At 36.5% G+C, this 24,003-nt stretch overlaps 1 pseudogene; it reads right to left on the minus strand.

Annotated features, from left to right (window-relative positions):
- Nucleotides 1-153: 153 nt before the first annotated feature.
- Nucleotides 154-22,070, minus strand: LOC147501321 (putative polyol transporter 3; annotated as a pseudogene).
- Between the last annotated feature and the right edge of the window lie 1,933 nt (nt 22,071-24,003).

Genomic DNA, 24,003 nt, shown 5'->3' on the forward strand with positions numbered 1-24,003 from the left:
TTGCTTGACAAGAAAACCATTTCCTAATCCTAATTAAATTTCTAATTTAAAAGCAGTAAAACAAAATAGTGATTTCCTAGTCACTAACATTAGGACTGTCTAATAAGTTTCTAACAAACTGGATCAGTGCTAGCTGTACACCATAATTTGGCATCATTTTGTTTCGCGCTCGATTCTTATACCTTCTTCAGTGCTCATGGACCTATAACACGCCCCACCGATCGTAATTGCTTTGTAGAGTGAAATGAAACTCATTGAGACAGTAGCATTCATAACCCTATTCACAGCCAGTCCTATACTAGCTCCTTGGGCCCTAAGCTTCAATGGAAAGATCTCAGAGCTATACACCCAAGTTATAGGACCCAACCCAATCGAGTACGTAGAAAGCCACAAAAGTGTAAACAGCACCAATTCTAAGACCCAGTGCCCATAAAAGTTTCTCGTTTGAGTGCTGCTCCAGTATCCTCAAACCAGTACCTAGTGCTGCTAGAGCCACCATCATACCCCCAGTGCTTTTTAGCATAAGGTGCCTTCTGTTGGAATCTCTTGTGTATTTCTAAATACTAGTGTGTGTATGCAAAGTGGAGGAGATGAACAAATAGTGTTCTCTCCACTTTAGTGCATAATAGATATTTCCACATTGGTTATCCACCACATCGGGTCGGGTTCAGGCTTGGACTTGGGCTTACTGTCGTAGGTAGTGGTTGGACCAATTGCCTAAATTTGTTTTGCTTTTTTTTTTAGCAACAAGTTTTGGTGTTCTATTAGGAGTTGGTCTCTCTTCTTTATCTGTTTAGGAGACCGACCTAACCTCTATAAATAGGACTGTGAGTCCATAGAGGGGATAGAATTTAACAGATCAGAAACTCATCTCAGAGAAACAGAAACTATAACCTATCATATTCTTCTTCTCTTCTTCCAGAAATCAGAGAGAGTTATATTGTCGTTCTAGGGTAGTCTATTCTAGTGCAAAAAGTCGACCGTTGTTAACCATTGAATCCTCGTGGAGGAAAACGCCACCGCTTTACCATTGGAAGGGGCGAAATCTTTCTTTAAGGACAGCCTAATCCGCGCCTTGGTTATTACCTATTAATTTGTCCTTGTCTACTGTTCCTTCTGTTCTACTCTAGTTGCTGTGTTGATACAACAATTCTAACAATCTTAAGGAAAGATTTTCGTAGTAGAACAAAGGAGAGTGCTTTAATACGGCAATCAAAAGATAAGTCTTTTACTTTGAGTTATTGTTTGTGTTATTGGGTTATGACTTTAGAAATTTTCTGATAATTTCATTTTTGTTAGGGAAACCAATTAAAGATTGAATCTTAATTGATCTTTTGTGGTTTATCAAATTATAACACCCCGTGTTTTTATTCTTTTATTTTCCTAATAATAATAATAATAAAGATAATAATAATAGATAATAGATAAAATAATATAGGATAACTATCAGCTTACGGATAAAAGCCCGTAGGTAAATAGATAAGGGTTGTCCTTGTTGTTCGGTGAGTTTTCTCACGTAGAGTTTTTGGAGAAAAACACAGAAAAAAAACTTTATACAGAAAAAAAGATGGGAGTTTTACTGAAAGAAGAAAAAGAAAGGTTTTTCTGGTAGCTGGCTGATAATCGGAGAGCGCTACAGGTGAGTAGATTTTATCTTTCACCACTACTAAAACTATAATTTTTGTCTGTTTAGATTACGAATTTACTGTCCAAGCTTTATGGGCGTTAAAGGTAGTTAAAGCCCAATATATAGAAATCGTCACTTTTCTTTGTTTCTCTGTTTGAACTCATTTTCTTTACTGTGGCTGGAAATTTGTGGATTGATGTCTGGGGTTACAGGTTGATGTTGTATTATGGTTGTTTGGGTGAGGTTGTTAACACTTGAAGGTGCGTCAATGGCGGCACGAGCCCAGACGTCATGTACCACTTAGATACTGTTATGGTTGTTGTTATTGTAAACTTTTTGATTGTTGGTTGGCTGGTGGATGATGGGTTGAAGTGGGGTAGTGTAGAGTATTATGAGGTCGTCCGAATGGGTCTTTGGGAAGCTTGGTGGAAGCTTCCAAGACTTGTTAATGGCGGCTTGCCCAAACCAAACACCTACTTGAATACGCTTTGAACGCTTTTTGTTGATATTGTTGTTGTTTGGGTTTGATGATGATGGGGTAGTGTAGTGTGGGTGTGGGGGGATGTAAATGGGGTCGAGTGAAGCTTGAAACAAGCTTTAATGGTGGCCGAATTTTTGTCTCGAAGTTTTGGTCGAGATGTTAAATTTAAGAATTGAGTTTTGGCTTTTAGTAAAGTTGTAGGGTTTGTGGTTAGGAGTCAAACCGATATGAGGGAGAAGGGAGAGGTGGTGGCGGCCCCAAATTGGGCCTCAGGGCTTGGGCCTTGGGCCTTAGCAAATTTTGTTTTGTGTTGGGCCGGTTTTGTGTTTAGTGGTGGGCGAAATTTCAATGTTTGGTTAGGCCCGGATTGTGTTTAGTTTGGGCGGTTTAAATTAAGCTTTGGGCTTTGGGCCCAAAACCTTTTGGGTTACATTTTGGGCGGTTCAAATTAATTGGTTGGGCCGGACCAGTTCAATTAAACTTGGACCAATTTGGTTTAGTCTATAGGCCCGTTTCATTTGTTTGGTTGGGCCAGTTCTATTTTTTTTTTGGTTGGGCGAAACTAAGTTGTGACTTCTTTGGGCGGTTTCTAATATTGTTTTGGGTCACCCATAGGACTTAATATAGATCCAAATTGGGTCTTTAAATAGTTAGACCTTTGGGCTTTGGTTTGGATTTTGATTGTGGACTTTTGACTGTTTAATTGTGCTACGTTTTATATTGTAGATTGTATGGACAAATCAAATGCTAAAATATTGCGGAAGCCTACATAAATTGGTTTGTCTTTATCTAATAAAGATTTGACGTTGATATGGCGTATTTTAGACACGTGACAAGATTTATATTTTTTTAGAGACATAGTCATAAAGACCTTTGACTTGGCTATGATTAAGTCTATTGGGATAGGTGCTTGACTTTAGGCTAAGACCTATATATATATATATATATATATATATATATATATATATATATATATATATATATATATATATATACAGCCCTTAAAAGCGGATGTACTTAAACGGACTTTATCTAAATATTGAAATTTTGGGAAATAAAATCCACAGTCGCTCAAAACCCAAAATCTCTCTTATTCTCTCTCCTATCTCTTTCGTTAGAACACTCCTCACTCCCACTCTCTTTCTCTTTATATCTCATGTTTTTATGTTTCTCTCATTCTCATTTTATAGCAAGTCCTAAACAAAAAAAAAGAGGCACAACACAAGTTTTGTCGTTATTGAAATTCTTTAAACTTATTCTCTCTTTCTTTCATCACATTCGTTTTCCTGATTCAGCTTGAAACTAAGAAAGTTTTTATCCATTATAGGGACTTGGAAGTATCATATCAATGTTATTTATTATTCTTTGAGAAATTGCATCAAACTTAGGGCAACTCGTGTATCAAAATCAAGAAGTTGAACCTTAGTTTTCAATAATGTTTTGGATGCCATGTGTATTTGTTTATATCAGATTTGCACGCGGTTATCGATTGGAAATGTTGAGGCATGCTCCCCGTTGTGTGGTCTATTTATACTCTACCTGGTTGACCAAGATGATGCAAGACATAGCTTTGGACATCTTTGGAGGTATCTTTTATATTCAATCTTGCATTGCATTACTTTAAAGTTCTAAGAGAATAATGTATGTTAAAACTCTCGTGCATGAAAGTGCTTATAATATAGAATTGATCATATAATTGACCGGATTTTCGGGTTTCCTTTGCCCATTTGTTCCACTCCTCCCCATTGTGTGCATTCTTGTTAATGTCTATTTAATGATAAATCTTGGGTGAGTACTTTCTATTCTCCGATTCGTGTGTTGTTTTTTAATTTATTTTCTTCTCTTCCTGTAGATGTGTAGCAAGCGTCCTTCATTTTCCATGAATGTTTTGGATTTAGTACCGTGTTGTACCCTACCAGTTAGTAAGGTCTAATCTCATGTAAACTTCTAAAACATTTCTCCTAAACTCAGAGCTGGCACATGGATTCGTGTTTCCATCTGGATGATTATTGGAATATTTGTCTATCTATTGTATGGAAGAACCACGACTACTTATCAAAAATGCAGTTTATGTGACAACTTCTCGCGCTGAGGAGATCTACAGAAGCTCTTCAGAACATTTGGCCTAATAATATAATGAATACATTTCAGAGTGCTAAGTACTGGTAGTCACATTGTTACCAGCTTGTCATATATGAATACACATTTATATTTAGCAGGGTTGAATGACTTCAGTCTTGTTTTTATAGCAATTCTTCGGTAAGGATGTTTGAAATTATCTGCTACTCGAAAGATGTTAATTATTTTCTCTGTTTGATATATGCATTGAGATGTGTTCTACTGCAATTTATGGAATACTTGGGTTTTGTTGGCAGAATTGGGATCATCAAGGCCGCCCGTACATTCCAAGTCCATTGCAACGGGTTGTTGGCCTTCTAGCAACAAGTCAAGTTCCAGGTTCCTACAGAGGTTCTTCTGGGCTTCCGCCACCAGCAGCAGTACATACATCTTCTCATTATCATCCCCTGCAAGTTCAGCGAGGACCACTAGGTGCTGGTGGTCAGGAAGTGGGAGGTGCAAGTAACTTGCATAATCGTCTTAGAGCATGACTAACCGTTACGCCCGGGTTGCAAGATCACCACCAGCCGACTGCTCAACTCCAAGCACTGGATCATCTTTTCCAATGATTTTCAACGGGCATAGGGGGTAAATACAACACATGTTGCAAGATCTAATGTCTTGAACGAATTGCCATCAGATCGAATTGGGCCCTGCTAGTCGAATGAGAGGAGCTCTATCTAGTCGCTTATTCTCTTTGCTCTTAGCCAATATATGGTTCAAACCAACTCAATCGATTCAAGCTGCATCACCACCACCACATACACAGCCACCTTTTAGTGTTTCTCAACTCCAGATACTCATTTCCAACAACATTAATTCCCATGGATCTTCACAAAGAGGCTCAAACAAGGATCGAGGTGCTTTGCCCCGGACGAGGGCTTCATCCCTAGTCATCCTCTACCCGTAGTCCTTTGTATGGATGTGCAAATTTTTGTCACCTGTAGATTGTAGGGTCAATTCAGTTAACAACTTGTAAAGTTTTGGATTTGGAGGTAGTGATTAGTCTAGTGATTGTAAGTGTTTTTTTGTAAAGTTGGGAAAAATATTTGTTCTCAGATCCCGTGCTTTCTATCTACATGGAGCTTTGTTTCAATGATTTGCATGATTTCTAGAATAATAGCTTCTAAGTTTCATGGCTTAATTTTTCTGGTATTACAAACACCAATAGCTTCTTAGAATTTGAAAAGATGGTGCTTATACCTACAAGGAAGAAATACAATGTTTCCATTGGAAGCCGAGTTTGATGTATCGAAAATAGTCGCTTCTATCCAAATTTCATTGTCTAGTATGTGAAATTTGTAATTCAGATGGAATTCAATATGTGAACCAAGCAAAACCATACATTGGCTTAAGTAACTGGTTGATAATAGATATAAGAAGCCTTCTTCCTAGTCAAGTCTTTAACAAATCTGCAATTCACTCGTCCAACAACAGTCAACAGTTCGGAGACTTCGAACTTTTTGAAACCGCAATTAAAGTAGCCCGGACAAGATAGTTCATAGAAGCAACAAAGGCACAAAGCAATATGAGTATTAAGTGGCCAGAAGCATGCCGACTATTATTTAAATTCATCAAGTATGTAACGTATAAAGTATAAAGTGGTTGAAATGTTTGTAGTAAATACATTGGATTACAAAAAATAAAGAAATGTTAACAGCAGTATGTAACGTATGAGCAGTCTGCAATCCCTTAATTCCCTTTTCTTGTTTCTTCAAGATGTTAACAGCCCTCATAGAATCCGAGGCCACTTCCACCTTCAATAGTTGTAGCTTCTGACACCCTTGCAGACCAGAAGTTCGTGATATATGACAGACCTTGGACTACTAGCAAAACAGAAGGCAAAAGATAAAAAGGGAACTGAAGCACCTCTGCTCGCATAACATTTATAACATATGATGACCTACGAAATTTACCTGGCTCAGATACTGGAGATGTTAATGGAAATTAAAAAATGTTGGATATGTTATGGAAATTAAAAAAAGAAATCCAAAATGTGACGATTGTGATAAAAGATTCAGATTACCTGGCAAGAACTTCAAACATGTCAGACAAAACATATCTTGCTTTTCTGCTCTACCTCCTAACCAAACAACTGAAATGCTTGTAGGTGTTCACTTGTGCAGAAAACTACAAATGCCAAATAATAAACACTGTTAAAGATAGATATAAAAAAAACTGGTTGCCTCTGACAGGTAATAATTTTCCTAACTGAGAGTTGGGCCTCCTTCAGAGTAAAGTTCGTAATCAATGATCACTTGAAAATTGAAATGGTATCAAAGTTTGATGTCAGGACTCAGGAACCATTATGAGGAGGGCATAAGGGAAGTAGGGAACCCCATCTCTATATCCATTTTCTTTCAAATTGCCGATGCTCAAGCCTCAAGTAGGTCATGAAACACAATGCAAACAAGTTAATATAACAGGATGATAAATATGTCGCTTAAAATATATCTTTAATGAAAAAAACTAATAGATCATGATTTTTCTTCATTCAAATGTGATGAAAGAAAGAGAGAATCAGTTTAAAAGAATTTCAAGAATCGACAAAACTTGTGTTGTGCCTCTCTCTTTTTGTTTAGGACTTGCTATAAGAGAGTGCTAGGAGGGAGAGGAGTGTTCTAATGAAAGAGATGGGAGAGAGAATAAAAGAGAGAAAGACCGAGAGAGAGATTTTGGGTTTTGAGAGACCGTGGATTTTATTTCGCGAGATTTCAATATTTAGATAAAGTCCGTTTAAGTACATCCGCTTAAGAGCGGGGCTGTATATATATATATATATATATATATGTGTACGTGTATTAACTATTATGTGATATTTCAATCTCTTATGATATACGGCGTTATAACACTTATACATCCATGAAATTAATAACGCATAAACAAAAAAAATACATGAATCAAGATACTCTTTCGTTCTCTGAAATGATATATACAATAGAGTTCAATAATGCGTAAATAAATTTACCGCACTCTTTTAGAACTCTCCACGCCTCAAGTTTTGGAATTGAGTTTTATGACTGTTGATGTTATAGGTTAGGTGGGCATTTATTGAATGTGCCATAAATGGCCCGTTAGCGTTATCTATGTGCCATGAATGACCCGGGTATTCATTAAATGTGCCATGAATGACCAGATTGTTTGGACTACCCTAGAGAGGAACTAAGGTATTAAGCCTTGGCGGTTAGTTGTATTCCTTGAGTGTATACGGGGAATGTAAGGTTGGGTATTCCTTGAATGTGGCGGGAATGACCTAAGGTACATAGGTTGTGAAATATGTGTATAAGAAAATTAATTGATTAATTAATAAGAGAAATTAATTTGATTGTGCGAGTGTGCTTGGGTTTACTTTTGAATACCTATAGGATATCGACAAATGTTAGAAGTTCTAACTTTCTTTTGCAGGAGGGTAGGACTTAATAACATTTTGTGCAGGGACGCGGTTCTACCCTTATACAGCAGTGGATATCGGTAAGTTTTAATTAAATGACTTAGTTATTAAAACAAGTTATTAGAATGAGTTAATAAGATGGAAGTCTTGCTTGGGAAGAAGCTATGCCGGTTGAAATGACGGAACTACCTGTCTTCCAAGCTGTGAATGATTAAGTTATGGGAAAATATAAAGTGATTGTTTGGATAATTAAAGTATGATAATGTTTATATGTGGTTAGTCTACTCATACCAGCAAATTCCATTTTTGCTGACCCATGTTTGCTTTGTTTTGGCAACGTGGGTGTGTTCTTGGGAACATAGGTGGAAGGCAGTGGAACCGCGGAGTGTGATTTGGATTTGACCTGGAGCAATCCGTTAGTTCTTTTATTAGGTCTGATCTTATTGGAAGGATGTAATAACGTAGGTTACATTTTTATATGACATGAGAATACGATGTTGGAAATTGTTATTCTTAAAGTTTGTTTATGTTTGTATTGGGATGGAAGAAAGTTTTTAATAAAGTGATAGTTGAGGAATTTGGAGATTTTTGTTGTTAAGTTGATCCTGTTGTGATGTGGGTTTTAGGTTTTGACATGTGTTGTATCCACCCCGTCATAGTCTGGGTTTCTAGACAATTGAAACGAGTGATGTTTGAGTTATTTATATTTCAAATATTCATTCTTTTTAATTGTTTAGAAAATCGGGCTGTGACACAAATCCTATATAGTTGTAGACCTTTCTCCTACGTTTGTGGGAGTCAAATTTGAGATTTCTATCAAGAAAAACGTCAAAGTTCGTCTTTTTGACAGCTGCGTCGCTCGTTACGGAAACTGCTGTAACTTTCAGTTCAGAGCTCGGTTTTGCAATCCGCTTTTTGTGTTGGATGGCTGATTCAAAGAGCTTTCCAGTGGTATAAGGCTTGATGCCCAATTCGTCCTGAGCTGGTTCAAAATTACAGTTCTTTTGAACTATTTTCTAGAAGGAGGAAAATATGGTAATCTGGTGTTTCAATCGGTTAGATATCATATTCTTTCACTCTTTGTAATTCCTTTGGTTGGATTATATGGTGATATTCTTGCCTTGAGTTGCATGCTAGTTTTTCTTAGGAGGGAAATCCCTAAGTTTAAACTTCTTTAATAACCTAGTCAACAAATCATACATGTTTATCACTAAGATAATTGGTTTGACTAGAAGTAGTTTGATATTATTATTTTTTGTACATATGTAGATGTATGTAGATGGTCTAATAGAGACCTTAAGATATTTAATATCAATCACATTCAAATCTTGGATAGTAATTATAATGTATTCAATGCATAATTGCTTACCTCTATTGAGTGTATGTGTTGTTAGACGATGGTTATGATTATAATGTTGAGAAAATACATGTTAGATGAAGTAACTTGTAGCTTATATCCAATAGAGCATATGTTAACGTTGTATAGCATGCTAGTTTTGAATATTAATCATCGTGGATTTACTTTGAACTTGATGATAGTTTATTGGTAAATTTTTTTAGTTGAAGACATTAATGGGTTGAGCCATTAGATGTTGTGGCAGTACTTGAGGTCTTGTTTATAGGGTATTCTATCTTACTTGAGCTCATGTAAAAAGAGGAGGTGGAGTCCTCAGTTGTTTTGCATATTCAGTGGCTAGATTTGCTTAAATATCGTATACTTTTTGTTGTGAAGGTGTACAGTTAAAGTTTACTTTTTCTGAACCTATGATATGATATTAACCATATTTGGCATGAATGCATTTTTTTTTTTAATATTGGCATTAAGCTTAACCATGTCATATATTATTAAGTAATGAATATCATTATCTACGAGAGGAAACAATATGGGAAACAATCAATATCCTCTTAAACCTAATTTAGTCAAGGAAAAGTAAGGTTATGGATTGTCTTCTTAGATAATATCCTCCAGTGACTATTTTAGACAAGGAAATTTAACGCTTGTAGATTGTCTTCTTAGGCATTATCCTCCTATGACTATGAATAAATAGCCAAGGTGATGTACAAATACGTGGATTGTCTCACTATGTAAGTTGGAATGTTGAATGATGAAAAGAATAATGATAATGATATTATTTTGGGTAAAACCCTTTTCATCTAATTCTTCTATTCTTTAAAATTCATTTGAATCACTTGTGGATTTCCTTTCATCTAGATAGCATGAACATAATATGACTATATTTAATATGATCCATAATCATAGACTTGAATAAGGTATATTATTGTCATAAGAGTGCATATTATTGTTAGTGTTTCTTTTAGTGTTTGTAGCGGTATAATGCGTTTTGCATGTAAGTTTGATTAGGTTGAGTAACCATTGAACTATGGGGGGTGGTGACCCATATGCATGACACTATTTTACCATAGTTCTTCTCACAAGATAATTGGAAAGACACTAAACTACAAAGTATGGAAAGGTCTTGGGTCTATCCAAAAATGTTTCAAAATGTGGGGGGTGTCTTGCCAAGGCTATTGTGAATGAATCTAAAAGAAATATTTTTTTTTGAGACCTAGAACTATCTAGTAGACGTTCATTGGTGAAACTCATAATAGTGATATTTGTTTTAGTTGTTATGCGTGATAACAATCTTGTAGATACCACACTATTATTGAATGTCTTATATGCTAATTTTATTTGAGGATGTGCTTTCTGTGAAATTGGCATAGAGTGGTTGGATGTTCATAATGAGCTACATAAGAGGATCCTATAATTTCTGAAGAAGAAATTTGGAAGACTATCAGTGAGTATATCCACCATTCACGGTGATAATGTTTATATGTTTCTTGAGGAAGATTCATTAACCTATAAGGAAATTGTCTGTCTATGAGAAGTGTCCTTTTTGAAGGATACAACTCCTATAAACTGGACTCTTGATTTATTGGGGGATTTATAGGTTGATTTGGATCTTCAAGAGAAAACTAAAACGTGATAGTTGTATTGCAAAATACAAGGCTAATAATAATAGCCAATGCAAGGGGTTTCACTCAGAGACAAGATTTATACTACTTTAGAACCTTGCTCATGTAACTAAAATTTCTTCTTCAGAATTCTAAAGACTCTAGTTGAGTAGTTATGAGAAACTTCAATACCAAGTAGTACCAAGTGATGAGCTTAAGGTATATAATTTAGTTAAATCTTTGTATGAGTTGATTCAAGCGCCTATAAATGGCATGAGCAATTCAACAACATATTGGTGTCGTATGGATGTCAAAGTACCGTTGTTGATAAAGATGTGTCCTTTCTTTAGAGTAAAAAAGACATATGTGTTAATCTCTCTTTGTTTATATGATTTAATATTATGAGTGCTAGCATTGAGAATGTGTATGAGACAGAGAAATTTCTATTTGAAACACATAATAGACCGTCATTGAAAATGATAGTTCATTATGTTGTTAAACTCATTTCTGTAACTGCTATATTTAGTTGTCCAAATGTTGACGTTTGAATATGGTTGAAGCCCAAAGCGTACCTTAAACCAGACCAGCCGGATGGTCTAGGGGAATTTCGGGCACTACAGAATTGAATGACTTGAGAATATAGGAATTATAACTCATATTGGTCTTATTATATTATTTTAGCACGTAGTATAAATATTTTTTATTGAAAAGTATGGGTATTCTGATAGTAAGCATGCGTTAACACCTTTTGTGGCAAATATCCACCTTATGAAAAATAATCTACTTGTGTTTTCTCATACTAAATATGTCAATATCATTGGTAGCCTATTGTACTTGATGAATTATATATGTGAGACATGACATTGCCTACATTAATGGCATACTGAGTTGATAACCCATTGTTCTTATAAGAAACATTGGATGTATTTTGTCAGTTTATCCAAGTACTATAGCGGAGCCATTGATTATGGACTTATATTTAGTAGATTTCCATTATTGTTGGAAAGGTAATGTGTTATAAACTGGATCCAGTAATGTTTATGTGTTTACCCTTGGTGGAAATTAAGTGTCTTGGATATTATCCAAGCTAATCGCCTTATAAAAGGCATGTGATGATGTTGAGTGGGTTAACAACCTCTTGGCAAATCTTCCTATTGGCTCTAAACAGTCTCCTGATGTGTATATGTTTTGCAACTGTCTCATTGCAACAGCTAAGACATAAAGAAATATGTGCAATGGGAAAATAATACATGTAAGTTTGAGATATAACGTAATCAAGCGGCTGCTAGAGATTATGTTAGGTTGGACTTAGTTTGGCCACATGTCTGACCGTACCACTTATTTGGAGGCAAGTGGTTATACGTCGAAGGGGATGGGACTTATGCCCATATATAGGGCGACACTGACGGCAACCTTACCTATGTGATTGGAGATCCCATGAAGTAGGTTCAACGGGAAAAACAAGTCACTTCGTCGTCCTGCAGTACTATCGTCTTATTTATGTATGAGACGTCCCACCCTATGGCGAGATGGTACTATAGTATACTTTGTATAACTAGAATTGCAATGAGTAAGGATGAGTTATTTTACTCTTATTGGAATCCACAGTCCATTTTATAATGAGATAGTGTATTTTAACTGCAATGTGCACTTGATGGATATCCACCTACGTGAATGTAGAACTGGGTCAGTTCTTATGAGTATACGGGCAAGTACTCTAGAGCATTCATGGAACACAAAAACGTATGAGGGCCAAAAAAAACACCGCAAACGCATATATAATGAAAGAGCAGTGTGGGTGCATGTGATCTATTTTACTATAAAGGGAATGTTGGTACAAAGATTTTTTAATCCACCACTTTCACGTATTATAAGACATGTTACCCTATGATTGGTTCAATCCCGTAAAGCACCAGTATCTTATGCATTGTTTTTCGATTCTCTCTGGCATTTAGTTAACCCATTTCTTTTGTAATATCCTATTCCAAAATAGTGGGGGACTATTAGTATTTTGAAATAGTGGGGGATTGTTGGAATCTCTTGTGTATTTCTAAATACTAGTGTGTGTGTGAAAAGTGGAGGAGATGAACAAATAGTGTTCTCTCCACTTTAGTGCATAATAGATAGTCCCACATTGGTTATCCACCACATCGGGTCGGGTTCAGGCTTGGGCTTGGGCTTACTGTTGTGGGTAGTGGTTGGACCAATTGCCTAAATTTGTTTGCTTTTTTCTTAAGCAACAAGTTTTGGTGTTCTATTAGGAGTTGGTCTCTCTTTCTTATCTGTTTAGGAGACCGACCTAACCTCCATAAATAGGACTGTGAGTCCATAAAGGGGATAGACTTTAACAGATCAGAAACCCATCTCAGAGAAACAGAAACTATAACCTATCCTATTCTTCTTCTCTTCTTCCTGTAGCCGCCAGAGAGAGTTATATTGCTGTTCTAGAAGGTAGTCTGTTCTAGTGCAAAGTCGATCTAAGTAACCATTGAATCCCGGTGGGGAAGACGGCACCGCCGCTTTTCTCGCGATCATTGGAAGGGGCGAAATCTTTCTTTAAGGACAGCCTAATCCGCGCCTTGGTTATTACCTATTAATTCTGTCCTTGTCTACTGTTCCTTCTATTCTACTCTAGTTGCTGTGTTGATACAACAATTCTAACACCTTCTACCGGCTTTATCTAGCAAGAATGTAGCTACCAAGATGAATATAGTTTTAGTAAGTCCAACCCCAACTGTTGCAAGCAAGAGCTTGTCTTTGCTGATAATTCCAACTTTCTTGAAAATTCTTGGACTATATAATACCACAGCTTCTATCCCCGCTGCGTGCTCAAAGAAATGAATTCCAATAGCAGCAAGTAGGACTCGACGAACAGAAGGTGAAGGCCTTAGAAGAAGTTCTTTCCACACACCCTCTCCACGAGATCTTTTTGATACTTTTACAATATCATCACTGCAACCAACAGGAATCCCAGCTGCAATTTTTATCTTGTTGAGCTTGTCTGCAGACTCTTCTTTAGTGTTAGATATTCGCAGTAAAACATCGTTAGCATCTCAAAGTCGACCTTGCATTACCAACCACCTTGGAGACTCGGGCATCCTATGAACTCCTAAGGCTAAAGCAAGTGATGGAACTGTAGCAATACCAAGCATCAAACGCCATCCGAGTTTAAGAGACAACTTTCCAAATAAATAATTTGAAATGTAGCCAAGTAAGATTCCGAAACTAATACAAAGCTCAGGTAAAGAAGTTAAGAAGCCTCTGGAGGATGGAGAAGATATTTTGGGTGAGTAGACCGGTGCAATCATGAGAGAGAAGTCAACACCAACCCCAGCAATGCACCTACCAGCCATCAAAACTGCATAGGCATGGGCATACCCCATTAGAACTGAACCAAGCAAGAAGATGGTTGAGGCTACGACAATAGTGTAACGGTGACCGATCCAATTAGAGATTCTCCCAGCAGAGACAGAACCCACTAGAGCACACAAATTTAGGATTCCAACAAGGACTGATAGTTAAGTCTCATTTATTTTGAGATCTTCTTTAATGAATAGCTTTGCTCCACTCATAACACCATTGTCTGCATTGACAGATTAATCAAAACTTTCAATAAAGACTTAAGAATCAATAACAAACTATTCAGGGGTTACATGTTGTAGATGTTGGTTATTTTGGGACTACGACCTGATGATCTGTTGGATAGGAAATGGCTGCACTCTTCTTGGGATAAGAGTTGCCTACGTATCAAGTTTCTCTGGGTAAACTTGAATCAAGCCTTACATAGTTCATCTCTCTCTATTTGTAGATGTGTGTCTGAATCGTTATGGATTGCAGATCCACCTTGTATGCTATCTTGATAATTTCTCATTACTCTGATGTTACAAAGTAAATGACTCATTGATTGTTGCGTTGACTGAGCTCCAGGATTGCGCTAGTTGATATCTTTCCATGTATGGTTGTAGTTGCTGTTGGTGACGACCTGGGTGTTGGGTCGTTGGTACGTTCTGATGTTGTGGGACGAGCTGAGGTAAGGCGTCTTGCCTTGTAGACACGTGCTCTGTAGTTAGGGATGTCCAAACGGGTACCCAACCCGGCCCGAACCTAATTTTTCGGGTTTTGAACGGGTATCGGGTTACATGGGACCAGCCCTGTTCTTTGCGGGTCGGGTTCGAGTTCGGGTATTTGTTGGATACATGTGACCAAACCCTACCCTAACCCTATCTTTTCGTACCGGCCGGGTTTCGGGTTCGAAGTTCGGGTATCATAAAACCCGAAATATAGAACAATCCAACCTCTTTCTTTTCCAGTTTTCCCACTTCAAGATCTAAAAAAAAACTCTCTTTTTCATCTAATTAATCAAAAGCCATCTCAAGAAAGAGTTGTTAATGACTCAACAATAAAGATTACAAGTCCTAGTTTAAAAGACTAAAAGCGCGATTCATGTATCTAATACCGGATCGGTGGATATAGATCACAGTGTGCAAAAATTATCGGTTGTGAGTATGACATTAAGCTAATCAAACATGAGGGAAAGCACACTCTCGGCAAGTATGTGAAAGAGTGTTTGATAGGTGTTTGGCTCCATCAACAAATGGCGGGCAAGGGTGTGACAAAGATGACAATGATTTTGGTGCGCAGTTCAAGAAGACTAGTCAATCCAAGCTACCTCGTGAAGAAGCAAACATCAACATCCTGAACGAGCTTCCCGCCAACCGTAAGAGTTTGAATCAAAATTGTCGAGTTGGTCTCGGAGAGTTATGATCCTCATTTTACACGCGATCTTCCAAACACCGGGTGGTTGTAAAACTTGTTTATAGTTGTATACCGCTTTATGAAAAAAAAACTAGATTAACTTAGATGGGTGTTTGATTTTGTATTCCTTCTTGTGGGCTTGTTACCTTTGATATTTTTCTGTTATTAATCATAGATCTTGTGGGCGCTTGGTGATGGGTTTGTTAACGGAATGGTTGCCGGAAAGGTAAAGTGGATTTTTTTGGTTAATTTTGACTTTGGCTAAAAAATTTTCATTATTGAGTTATATCCCGGTTGTGGATAATGTGTTCCTTAAGTTTTCGTTATGGGATTGTGTTTTGACATTAGTGTAATCCAATGGTTAATTTGTAAAGAACATGTTATGGCTTTTGCTATGTCTTATGACTTTTGTAATCAATAGTTTTTGCTGTAACTTGACAAATGATAATAAGAAACTCCATTTTTAATTTGTTTTTTGGGATGCTTGTAACCAGCTCTCTAAGACTGGAGGCTAGGCATCCACGCCCCTATTACAGAAAATATACATCTCGAACTCTCAAAGTACCAAATTATGGAAATCATTTATAAAATTTGATATCACCCCTCCTGGTTGCTCGTTGTCGTTTGGTACTCCTTCTTCGGCTATCCACCAATTCTTCAAACAAACCAAAGCTTCTAAGGTACTTGGAAGTAATTGTGACCTGTACTCGGACATAATTCTTCCACCTGCACTAAAAGCAAACTCGGAAGGAACTGTAGACACAGGAACACATAATAGATCACACGCAATTACCGAAAGAACTGGAAAAGTCCCGGCGTAAATCCTCCAATAATCCAATACATTAAATTTCTCGTCATTGTAAACAGGAATAGGATCAGAGTCTAAATATTTCTCCAACTCATTCATTTCCCTTTGATTGGTAGTGGGCAATTGCAATTGTCCTCTTGACATAAACTTTGCTAATTTTGATGTAGATGTAGATGATGATGAGGCTATGTTGGCAGGTTCTCTGACCCAATTTCCTCCTCGGTATGATGCAAAAAGTGTATCCAACTTGTTCCGATATTCTTTCAGTTTTGTTTCATAAGTAGAAGAATCATTAGCATACAAGAGATGCTTTTAGCACTTCCATCTTATATCGCGGGTCCATAACAGATGCAAGTGCTAAAGGTAGAAAATCCATATTGTTCCAATATTTGTCATACTTTAAAAGCATTTTTTCACAAACTAGACTTTCAGGGTTATCATTGAGAAGATTTTTAAGATGCCCAATTGTCAAACAGAAATCACTAGCAGTGACATATGATGAGCCGGAAAAAAGCTTTGTAGCATCAGCAAATACACCAAAAAAATCTTTCAAGTTTTCAGCTGCTTCCCATACTTCTTCATTAGGCAAAAACCCAATATTCACCTCTTGCAACATGTGATTTATTGGTTTCTTATGCTTCATAATATGCTTCATCATTTCATATGTTGCATCCCAACGATGGGGCACATCTATTGGTATTTTTATTTTTTTTCAAACCCATCCATCTCACAAAATTGACAATATCTTTGATATTTTCCGTGAATATCTCAACATTTTGACAAAGCTTCTAAATCCAGCAAGTAAAACAGAAAAATGCTTAAGCCCATCTTTAACAATGAGATTTAAAATGTGGGCACTACAACGCACATGGAACAAATTACCATATATCTCTTCACTAAATAACTTAGGGATAAGTTCATCAACTGCAGCACCATTATTGCTAGCATTATCCAAAGTTATAGTGCTAATTTTGCCAACAATCTCATACTCAATAAGTTTTTCCATCAAAGCTTTAGCAATATATATTCCATTATGTGGTTCTGGATGCTCAAAATAAGCAATAATTCTTTTGTTAATTTTCCAATCATTGTCAATCCAATCTGCTGTGATACACATAAATTGAGATTGAGCTATTGAAGTCCAAAGATCAGAAGTAAGAGAAATCTTTCCAGGAGCACTTTTCAACAATGAAATAATATCCAATTTTTTGGACTTGTACATTTTTTGAATATCTCTACCAAGCGTTTGTCTAGAAATATTTTCGAAATTTGGAAAGTAAGCACCCTTAATAAATTCCGAATAATATTTATCTTCAACCATTAAGAAAGGAAGTTCTCTCATTACAAAAAACTTGATTGTGTGATAGCGTTCTTGTGTTGAATTATATGACCAGGTTGAAACTTCACCCGCACTACTTCTAGACAAATTAGTTTGGTTAGCATTGGGTGCAATATTTTGTAAACGCTCTTTCCACGTGCCTTCTAAGAGCAATAGTTCCATTTGATCTTGAGAATGAGCTAATGGTTTTGACAATGGCAACAAACCGCTTTTAATTCCATAACTCCAAGTTTATTCTTAACTTCCATCTTAGTAAAATGTTCCCAAACACCGACCTTGCCCTTTTAGCCTTAGTATTATGACTATTATCGATTGATGGGGAGCACCCATATTATTTGAATCACTTTCATATCCCAACTCGTGGGATCATTATCATCATCCATTTTTTTTTTTCTAAAAATATAAATAAATAAAAAACACTACAACCAAATAATATATAATACTTAATAACAAGAGAGTAGGGTTTGTGGAGAGAGTAATAAGTACCTAATTATATAATGAAAAATTAAATTGTGAAAGAAGTACTAACCGAATTAGCTTTGGAGAAGTTCTTGAAGTATATTTAAATCACTTGTTAATCTCAATCTTCATTCTTTATCCTTGAATTAGCACTTGCTTGTAAGAACTTGCTTGTAGTTGTAGAGAGAATATGATAACTAAGTTTATGATTAGAATTGGAGAGTTTGAGGTGTAGAGAATTGTATTTATAGATTTTGTTATTCACAAAAGTCATTTTCACCCTCAAAATAGAGTTGTTAGGATCCCAACAATCATAAATTAGGGACAAATATGTAACCTTGTATTAATTGATTTTGTTATTCACAAAAGTCATTTTCACCCTCAAAATAGAGTTGTTAGGAACCCAACAATCATAAATTAGGGACAAATATGTAACCTTGTATTAATAGATTTTGTTATTCACAAAAGTCATTTTCACCCTCAAAATAGAGTTATTAGGAGCCCAACAATCATAAATTAGGGACAAATATGTAACCTTGTATTAATAGATTTTGTTATTCACAAAAGTCCTTTTCACCCTCAAAATAGAGTTGTTAGGAGCCCATCAATCATAAAATAGGGACAAATATGTAAAATCTCAAACAAAAGTAAATATTCCCCTATATCTACAAGTCTCCGCGTGGGTATCAGCACTTGTAAAGTTGTAAATAGTAATCAGCCCAAAAGTCAAAAGTTCAAAATAGTCAAATAGATAATAAATGAAAATAGAGTTGTTGGGAATTATGGGTCTGGTTCGGGTTCGGGTTTTGGTTGGGCATTTTTACCCTCTCTAACCGGGTTTCGGGTTCAGGTTTTGGTCGGGCATTTTTACCCTCTCTAACTGGGTTTCGGGTTCGAGTTCGGTCCAGATATGGTTTCGGGCTTTTTAACCCTTTTAACGGGTTTAGGGCCAAATTATCGGGTCGGTTCGGGTTTAGATAGTGTGACCAAACCCAACCCTATATATTTCTGTCTGGGTTCGGGTTCGGTGCGGGGTTTTTTTTCGGGTTTCAGGCAGAATGGACATCCCTATATGTAGTGTAGAATGGAGGGTACTTACACAGCCCCCTTTTTTATCCGTTCTGTGGACAGCAGTTTCGTGGGATAAAAACGGTTTAAAAAGTAAAATTTGAAGGCACGGTCTGACAGCTGTTTTGTTTTGAATTTAGGTTTTGGGAATGCGCGGGAACTGTTGGGCTAGATTCGTGGGCCCGGATTTACTGCGATTTGTGGGCGAGTAATGATTTAAGTTTTTGGAACACGAAACGTTTTGATTGTCTCGAGGTGTTTGGCAGTTGAGGGGTTTTTTACTTGTAGAAGATTTTTGTTTGTTCATTTTTCAACTAAAGGGAAAAAAATAGTCTAGAGTGAAAGAGAAAGAAAGAAGAAAAACCTTCTCGTCCTTCTTGAATCAAGTTCGTCTTTCCACTTTAAAAATTTTAAGTTTTCTTTCTTTCTTTGATTGTGTCATGTCTATGACTAGTGATAGTGTAAGTGGTGAGGTTGAAGTTGGTAAATGGAGAGAGAGAACTGTAAGTGAAGAAAATGAGGAGAGGGTTCGTAGTGGTGATGAGGCTTCGTCGTCTTTCTCGTTGGAGACGGTAGATGAGAGGAAGCCTAAGTCGGTGAATTGTTATGCTGCTTTGAGAAAGGAGTTTGGTTGGGTGAAATTTGATCTGTCTGTGTACGATCTGGTTGGGGAGAAGAATTCCCCACAGACGGCGCCAATATAGATGTTGGTTATTTTGGGATTACGACCTGATGATCTGTTGGATAGGAAATGGCTGTACTCTTCTTGGGATAAAAGTTGCCTACTTATCAAGTTTCTCCGGGTAAACTTGAATCAAACCTTACGTAGTTCATCTCTCTCTATTTGTAGATGTGTGTATGAACCATTATGGATTGCAGATCCACCTTGTATGCTATCTTGATGATTTGTCATTACTCTGATGTTACAAAGTAAATGACTCTTTGATTGTTACGTTGACTGAGCTCTAGGATTGCGCTAGTTGATATCTTTCCATATATGGTTGTAACTGCTGTTGGTGACGACCTGGGTGTTGAGTCGTTGGTACGTTGTGATGTTGTGGGATGAGCTGAGGTAAGGCGTCCTGCCTTATGGACATGTGCTCTGTAGTGTAGAGCGGATGGTACTTACACATGCCATACTAACCACGCCCTAACCCCTTCCAAGCTAGCCTGGTAGTAAAGAACCAGCCAAAAATTTGCTCTGCAATCATTGGCTTTATACCAATCGCGCCCTTGACATTGAAGTGTAAGTGTGAAACTCTTCCAATACCTTTGTTTTTACCAACTTTACTTAGGCACCTATGATTCTATCTTCTAACCTATTTACTGAAGTTACTACTCAGACAAGTTTCAGTTTTTTAATATCAAACAATGAGGAAAAGCAGCTTGTAGTTTTGTGTGATATATTTGTGCTTGTGAGTTTGTTCAAAGCTTACTCTTAATTCTTTAAGTACAATGCTATAAACGTGTTTCTAGCAATGTTTTGAAAATCGAACGGGTGATTGAACCGATTTTTTGTTAAAATGGTTCAACCAGATTCAATTATGGTTCGACTCAGTCGGATCGATTGATGTTTATTTAGTAATTTTTTTAATAATTACAATAATAAAATGAATAAATACATATTTTAATTCAATATTAATTGGTATTATACATCAAAACGAATTTCTTATACAAAAAACACAAGTAGCATGTTGGTTTGGAGTTTGGACTATCTGGTTTAGGTGCTAGGTTCAACTCTCCACATTATCAATTTTTCAAAAAATAAAATAAAAAATAATAATAAAGGTGATCCGGTTTAGACCTGAACCGGTTCGCAGGTTCAACCACGGTTTAAACTTATCACTCAATACTGTCACTAGTGTGATAAAGCTGCCTACTGGTCAAGACTTGTGTGGTTGGCCCAAGGTACGGTCTTGGGTTCGCATCCTGCCTTCATGGATCAGGAAATAAAAGTTCTACCTATCCTTGGCCCAAGGTACGGTCTTGGGTTCGCATCCCGCCTTCATAAGTGGAGCAGTCCAAAAACTTATATATCTCAATGCAAGGCTTAACATATTCCATATGGAACTAAACTTCTCAATAGTTTCTAAAACAGGAAACATGATTGGAGGGAAAACATATTTCAAGCTTCTAACAATTGCTTTTAATAATGCAACAAACATGTCTACATTAAGTAATCCTAAATGCAGCTTACCATAGGTATGTGTGGTCTAAGTAATCCTAAATGCAGACTACTCTATATTACTGAGTTCATCAATAATACTCATTAATTACCTAGCAAGGTGACTCAAACTATTTTTTCAGATAGTATGCAGATCACTCTAAAACACTGACATGCCACTTCAGTGGCTGACTGGTCGGAGTTCATTCCTCGAAGATCGAGTGTGTCCTAAGTTCAATCGAGATTTCCAGCTGGTTGAAGGTCTATAAGGGTTGATGCGCCGCTAGAGCTCATGATATGAACAAATTGAACTAACAAACTTCCCTCGATTTTATTTACGAAATGGAGATGGATTGAAGCCAAGTAGGCCAGATTGCCACAAGCTAGGTTAGGATAGATGCTGGATGATCCATTGGATCCGAGGCAAAGCATCGTTTCAACGAATTTGCTATGAATGATTAGATCATCTCTCAATACAAATGGTTTAAGGTCTCTTCCTCCTACAAGGCTACAGGTACTAGTAATTTCTTCTACTTCACGAAAATCATTGTTGTAAGTTTGTAACTCTATTCCTCTGTCAAATTAATATAACTTCGACTAAAACCACAACCTAACCGGAAAACTATCAAAAAATTCCTTGAATAGAATTGAATGCATGAGTGCATGAAATTAGTTATTATAACTTAACTGATGTTGCATAATATAAGGTAAAAATGATTTTGTAATCCGATATAATGTTTACATAATATAAAATTCTTAAGAGGCAGAGAGAGTTCAAGAATAGGGAAGATATTATTACCATAACCAAATATAATTGAGATCATTGAAGCAACTATAGCACATGCTAAAGAATACTTGTTTATTTTATTTTGCTCATTCACTCCTCCCTCTTGTGAACCAGTCATGTCTTCATTGAAATTCATATCCTTCTTTTTATTTGCTCTCTTTCAGTCTCTAGCTCTTCAAAATTTTGTAATCTGTTTAAGTACTTAATGTTAATAATATTGAGTTCATAACACAAGCCTGACCACGTGTAAGTAGTGTGTGTCAAGTACACCTGAAATAAAGAAGAGAGATTTTCTTGCCCTTTCTCCGGCCACAACTCTTCAAATAGAATGGATTTGGATTAGATAGATAGACTTTTAAATTAGCCAGCTAATTCAGATCCACCTGATGATGTTAGGACTAGTTCTTAGTGGAAGCTTTTGTTAGTAGTGAATCATCATCAGTACTAACGTAATAGTCAAGCTTTTGTCAGTAGTTTTGCGGCATATAATTGTTCTTTTTTGAATTTCACATTTTTTTTGTTTGTTACTTAATTGTAATTGGACACATGGTATAGGCAGAACGTGTGACATTGACTATTAACGCGACAAGGCAAATAGAGTTTATGATATTATTGCGTAATATTCCCTATGATGAGAGTGATTACCCTAGGGAAATGTGATTGAATTAGGTTTTTGACTGAGTTCGTGTATTATTGAACCAAAGCCCAAAATATCGAATTCGGTGAATATTTCGATATACCTAAAAACCGATATATATCGGATATATCAAAAATATCGGAGATATCTATTTTCTTGTTCACCAGTTAAAATTTTGTTTTGTATGTCGATATATCAGAAATATCATCAATATATCGGTCAAAGTCAACAATATTTGGTCAAGGTCAACAATATCGGTCAAGGTCAACAATTTATATCGTATATATCGGTCGATATATATCGGGAAAAAAAGGATTCAATATTCAGTTGAGATATATCGAATATATCCATGTCGGTGTACCAAAAAAACGATATATATCGACGATATATCAGATATATCGGCGATATTTTGGACCTTGGAATGAACTGCCTAGGTATCCAATTCTCTAATGAACTAGAATTGAGTCAGACGTAGTTCATCTTTGAATTGAGTGATTGAGTTGAAGGTGGAGAATAGAGCTGAGAGCCTCCTCTTGCATATGGTTCTCTTCTTATTTTTGTAGTCTTCATGGTGACATTTCCTCTTCCTTCATGTCATTCATTTGGTGATTTTAATGAGCATTGATGATGAAGTCATAAATGTGTAATGGTAGTCTTTCCATATCTAGACGTTACATGATTTTTCATCTCGATGAGCAAACTGAAGGTGATTTTGACAACGACTTGGTTGAGGTCTTGATATCAAACTGATTGAGGTTTTGGCCTCGAACTGAAGGAGATCTTGACATTGGCCTGTTTGAGGTCTTGATATCGAACTGATTGAGGTCTTGTCCTAGAATTGAACAAGATCTTGACATCGACCTAGTTGAAGTCTTGGTATAGAACTGAAGGAGATCTTGACATCGACCGGTTGAGGTCTAGGTATCGAACTGGCGGAGATCTAGATATCGAACTGATTGAGCTCTTGTTGATCGATCTGGATAATGTGTTGAGCTAATGTTCTATGTGTTGTTTATGTTTAGCTTGTGTGTGGCCGAGCACATGATAAATATATTACCCTCCCACAATTGTGTCTGTAGTGGGCAAATATCGCGCCCTGAAATATGTTAGCTGATATTTCAAAACTTGAGATATCGACATAAAAGTCAATATCTCGATATATTTTGAGGTTATGTTTAAATGTTTGCAGGAATAAAGCGGGAAATGAAAGAAGAAGGAAAAGGACAGGTGTCAAAAGCGGATTGGGCCAAAGCAAATCAAGGAAGCTATATAAAGACCGGATAAAGAAGAAATAGATTCATTCAATCATTCGATAAAAAATTCATTAGAACAGGAGAGAGAAAGAGTGGATCAGAGCGATTATAAACTTTCTATCTCTAAATCAATAAAAACCTTTAATTCAATTCCATTCAAT

This window comes from Coptis chinensis, chromosome 4, assembly GCF_015680905.1.
Source record: "Coptis chinensis isolate HL-2020 chromosome 4, ASM1568090v1, whole genome shotgun sequence".
In the NCBI taxonomy this organism is placed as follows: domain Eukaryota; kingdom Viridiplantae; phylum Streptophyta; class Magnoliopsida; order Ranunculales; family Ranunculaceae; genus Coptis; species Coptis chinensis.